This window comes from Sphaerodactylus townsendi, linkage group LG03 (genome assembly GCF_021028975.2).
Source record: "Sphaerodactylus townsendi isolate TG3544 linkage group LG03, MPM_Stown_v2.3, whole genome shotgun sequence".
Lineage (NCBI taxonomy): Eukaryota > Metazoa > Chordata > Lepidosauria > Squamata > Sphaerodactylidae > Sphaerodactylus > Sphaerodactylus townsendi.
In genome coordinates this window covers 56,260,908-56,266,907 of record NC_059427.1, presented here as the reverse complement: position 1 = coordinate 56,266,907, position 6,000 = coordinate 56,260,908, and positions in this window count along the sequence as shown.

Here is a 6,000-nt window from a genome sequence, read left to right as displayed (position 1 = left end):
AAAGAGGTTTTCTTTTTGCATTGTCGGTTAAAAAATATACTACATTTGGAAATTGTCTGTAGCAGTTCATTGAGCCTTTCAGCATGGACGATAATGGTGTCTCCATGGCCTCTAAAATAAACAAGGGCCTGGAAATGGGCTTTCATTACCCCCGGCTTTTTGTGCCACACATGTGAGTGTCTTTGTTCCTTCTGTTAGTTGATAAGACCAAGCTGCACACAAAACTGCTGAAGTAATGCTTGAGAGCCAAAGGAAAAGAGAGGTTACATGAGGATAGCAAAGTCATTTTTTTTCCTGTGGTGTCATCCCTGCTTCTGTTTAGCTGTGGTATATCCAAAGTAACTTAAAGAGGCATTTTAAAGACAATTAAAATAAAGGAGAGACATCGAAACAAGTCTCTGTGTTTTCTATTGGGGATTACATTTACTTAACAGTGTGAGGGGAAGAAGGAGGACTATAGCAGTGAAAATAATGGGGGGAATTAAAACTACAAAGGAATTAGAGATAAAGTCCCGCACTACAGCTGCTTGCAGTAATGACCAGCCCGCCTGTCTTCAAACAACTCAGCTGTGAAATGCTAGAGATTATTACAGGTCCCTGATGGCAATTTGTATTAAAGAGAAAAGAGGGTTTTCCAGCTCCCATCACAGTCTCAAGGGTGAGAGTATGGTAGGTGATTATGTAGCATGTCAGTGTGTGCTAAATGTTCCTTTTAATGACCCAAATGACCTTGATGATGGGTCTATTTTGCTTTGGTTCCTCATATCCTTTCTCAGCATGTGCAGTAATAATAATTAATAATCCCTTGAGCATTCCAGTCCTCTTGGCAACATTGCAGGGCCGAGGTATTGAGAGACAAGACATGGGATGTCATCTCCAACTATTGTGGCTCCCTGATCTTACACATTCTTGAAGCAGCATCTGCTGCTCAAAGAATTAGTGGTGCTCGCTGGTGTGGAATGCTGCTGTCTCCTGACACAGCACTATTGTGTTTGCTGACAGCATGCAGGGAAACGGGAAAGAGAAACGCATCTTCAAGATGCAGTACATTGCGCTGAAGACAGCCATTAGTCACCGAGAATATCTCAACAAACACCCAGTATCCATTCACATGCTGTTTCATTTAATTGATATGCTGGAAGTATAATCAAGCATGGGACAGGGAAAAGAGACAGAAGAGATATATTCTTCTTCAGGGTAATCAGTCTTATCTTCACCCAAATTGGCCTCCTCATGCTCCTAATGCTTGACTCCTACCTACAACTTAAAAACAAATCTAAACTCAGGAGTGCTGATGAGGATGACTGTAGGTTGAATTAGGGGCATTCATGTGGTTTGGGAAGAAGCTACTTTGTTTTTGGTTTTAATAAAAAAAGAACCATCGCATAGCCCTTTAAAAACCTGAAACAACCATATATCTGCAAGGCATCTTTCATAGGGAGCAGATGCCAATCATGTTATGTAAACATGCTCCAAAACTGAATCATGTAGGCATAGACTAAATCATGGACTAAAGTGGAAACAGCTACAGCTGCAGTCACAGCCATGCTGTTCCGCATGTAATACTGAGGGAAGGGGGATGTGCCATGGTCTTATTTAGGAGAAACCAGGAACTGGCAGCTTAGACTGTCCTGATGAGTGACACAAGTACACATCCATTTCCCGAGCTGCTTGCAACTTAGAGAATTGCAAACAGCAGGTGTAATTTGTGGTCATTGTGTGATAATCACAGTGTCCAGAGGCAGGCATAAGTGCTGTCTCTAAAATGCTTGCAGTTTTACTTTATTTACTTACAGAGAGGTAAAACCCTGGTAATTATCAGGTTGGCACAGATTATACAAAATGGTCATGTTGGGGAATGGCCTTATACAGCTTTTCAGCTGGGAGCTGTCCATGGTCCTGTATATTTTGTTATCAACTCTGCCATGCTGTTTCTTGTCAACAGGGTAGTTCAAAAACCTTGAGTGTGGGTATGGCATTGTGTGTGTGCGAGAGAGAGAGAGAGAGAGAGAGAGAGAGAGAGAGAGAGAGATGGCATTAACTGGTGGAGGAAATGGGGAGTACAGGTACTGATATATACGGTTGTGCCTTTTCCTACCATTTTCACAACAATACTTACTCAAGATTGGGATTAAATGTGTAACCTAGCCTTTGATGCATGGTTATAAAATTGAAAATAAACTCATTCTACATCATATTTTAAGAAAAACTTCTGAAAATATAGCAACTCAACTCAGTGGCCTGAGTGATAATTATACTTAATACTGAAATGCATTAGGGATTTGTATTTCACCAGCATTTTTTCATTTTCTTTGAAGGAAAAGCACCCCTCCTTTTATAGGGTTTGTATCCCTTTTTGAAAGGGTGCAAAATTATTCACAATGATTGTGGTGGATTTTCTGGGTGGCTGTGTCAGTATAGCAAGTATCAGTATAGCAAGTATCAGTATAGCAAGAAACATTAACTTAGTTCTCTCTCACCTGCTCACAAACTCCTTGTGAACAATATATTGTCGAAGGCTTTCATGGCTGGATTCAACTGTGGTGGATTTTCCAGGCTGTGTGGCTGTGGTCTGGTGGTCTTATTCCTAGCATTTCGCCTGCATCTGTGGCTGACATCTTCAGAGGTGTATCACAGAGGAAAGTCTGATACACACTGTGTCCAGAGAGAAGGGAATGTTTGGGGTATATATTATCCATGTCCCAGGATGGGGAACCAATCAGTAAGTGTTTGGGTGGAACTTGTTATGTAAAGATGTGGTTGATAGTATTGTATTGTGGGTGGGGCTTATCAGTCCAGGCAGTGATTCACATTTTCATGCCCTGCAGCAGCAGTAGTATTGGAGAATGCAAATCCTGTGTTTGGGTGGAGCCCATTGTTCATGAACATAGCATGCCCTTGGGGTTTGCATTTGGTGTTTTTAAGTACTGGTAGCCACAGATGCAGGCGAAACTTTAGGAACAAGATCCACCAGACCATGGCCACACAGCCTGGAAAATCCACCACAGTTGAATCCAGCCATGAAAGCCTTCGACAATATATTGTTCACAAGGAGTTTGTGAGCAGGTGAGAGAGAGCTAAGTTAATGTTTCTTGCTATACTGATACTTCCTTTCCCCAGTCCAGATTCATATTTTTAGTTGTAGCATCAGAATGGATCTGTCAATTCATTTCACTTTTTAGACAAGCAGTGTTTGTGAGATGGTATCCACTATATACTGGCTGTTCTGATAATTGTAATTAGGAACTTAGATGGGCTGTACTGACGTTGTAATCAGGAATTTATGAATACTGCTTTCTGGATGCAATAGGAAAAACTGATGACTTTCCCCTCCCTGCATCAGCCACATGGAGTAATAGTCACATGGTTTGGGTGGTTACTTTGGGTAGGGGCCAAATTGTTCTCTCCTATTTCTTGTGTGAGCACAACTCCACTGATGGAAGAGTAAGAGGGGACTGTTACGGCCCTGATCACCCTCCACATATTATTGCAATAATATTTTCTTCAAAAATCATATTGGCAGAAGCCAGTTGTCAATCACCTCTCTGTGTAGGTAGCAGCATGTCCACTTAGCAGCAAGCCAAAGCTCAAAGGTTTACTTCACAAAATCTAATCAAGGGGATGAGTTACTCCAGCATAACCTGGAGGTCTCATTTTGTTTAAGGGCATGCTTGATTACCACACCTTGCTAAAATGCTGTAAGACAAAAGAATATGGAAATATGATACCACCTTGGTATCAGATGCTGCATTTCACTGTGTCTTCTAGAAACCATGTCAGCAACAGATGGTTGCTTCTTTGCATTTCCTCCACCCATTGTTATGACTCTCCTAAACCACTCACCCTGTCCTAATCAAATGTCTCAGCCAAATCTGAATAACCTGGGCAGTGTCTCTACAGAGTTAATCTGTATGAAACCTTGCAGCGCTTCCCAATTTAGCCTAACAAAGCAATTGGCCCCATTGTCCCGGGGTTTAGAATAATAGATAGAGCTGCTAATTAGCTCAGCCCAGCAAGCCCAGCATGGGAAATTCCAGAGAATTTTGGAAACTGAAACTTAAACTTACCTGTCCCGCCCCAAACTGCTCACAGGGGTATAAAAATACAGTGCACCCAAAGTTCCACGTTCTTAATGTTGGTTCTTTAGTGCTAGCTGGCTAGCTTGCCAGCTCCTGCTGCTGGTTCAAGTTCTCAATGCTGGCTCTCAATGCTGGCTCAAGCCCTCCAGGCTGGCTTCAGCTCCTGCTGGCTCCAGCTGCTGCTGGCCCGCACTCTCCATGCTGGCATAGGAATCCCTGCCTTCTACAAGATCTTCTTCAGCTGAATTTAGGTAACGTATAGTCCCTGCTTCCCCAACTCCCTGCGCTATCATCCCACCTATCTTCTCCTCCCTGTTTATATCCTAGGAACTGTGTGTATGTGCCTTGACTTCTTACTGTGTGATTGTTTGCAACCAAACTTTATATAAAAATATTTAAAACTGCAATTTGGTCTTTTGTGAATTCTCTGCAGATACGTTTCAAGCCGTTTCTGGTATACATAGTCTTAAAAGATCCCTACCCAGCCTGCCTCTCGCATTGCCAAGCCGAGTTATTTTCCCCATTGCTACTTAAAATAGTTGTGTGCTGTTACACTCTTAGCAGCTGGTGGAGATTCCTTAAAAATAATTTCACAACCTGTGAAGGCTGGGTAACAGGACTGATTCACCATCTTCCTAATCTACATGGTTTCTGCAGCCCTGAGAATAAACTTTCCTAGGACTGAATATAGCTGCTGAGAGAACTGTGTGGCCTTGCATAGATCTTGTAAAGTCCTTGTATTAGGTCACACCCAAATTCGATGCATTTGAATAAAAATATATGTACATGCTATGGACTGTTGATTAGAATGATCGGTGCATATCAGTCACCATGAAAGGATGTACCATTCTCAGGAAAACTGAATTTATATTTCTAAACATTTCAAGCATTTCATTTCTAACTGAGATTATTGTTGAAAATTTTGATTTGTTTGGAAAAGGGTTTGCAAATCTGCATTTCTGTATTTTCTAAAATATATTCAGCAAATAGCAACAATGGTTCATACCATACTGAATATCAGAGCAGGGATGTCAGTAGGGCATGGTGTTCTTTGAAGTGAATAGACAGAGTTTTAGTATATTGTCTAGAATTAAAATTAAAATACATGCTGATTTCATTTAATCTATGTAGGACTTTTCATAAACATATCTATTTACTTCAGATAAAGGTTTTTGGTTATAATATGTAGTCTGTAACTTACAAACAGTTGTGATTTTAAATATAGCTTGTGTAGCCTGTAGTAAGTGGTGAAGGTGTCATCCCCACTTGCCATGGAAGCTGCTGCATGACCTTTGGCCACTCACATACTCTCAGCCTTGACCCTGGTTAGAATTTGGATAACAGAACTCGAGAGATTACCAGGATTGTGACAGAGAGGCAGGCAATTGCAAACCCTCTCTGAATGTCCCTTGCCTTGATGAATAAATGAATAAATAAGCAAGTAAATAAATAAATAAATATTTATTCTAACCAAGGGTACATATGGCAGGCCTTTTGACTTCATCAGTCTAGATAACCTGCATTAGGGTTTGAATATGCTAACTTGGCTTCTTAAATGGAACAATCCATTAAATAGTAATAGGGAAAGCAGACTTGATTGAAGTTTTTTGCAACATTAGTGTCACTGTGATAGATTAATCTTCCTTACATTGGGGATTTGTCTATGCTTCAATAACCCCTTGACATAAACACAAATACATTCACAGATGTTATTAATCCTCCTTTTATTTGTTATACATATTTAAAACTGTAAGCTTTGCCTTGATTATAGGCTTGCCAAAGTGCTTTCAATGTGTGAATGAAATTCTGGCTGTTTTGCAGTCTCATATCACATGAGCCTCCATTTATTGATTAAGAGCTGAGGAGGAGGAGTCATGCTGACATACCTGAAAGTTTTAGTTTTTCTAAATGTGCTGACTCA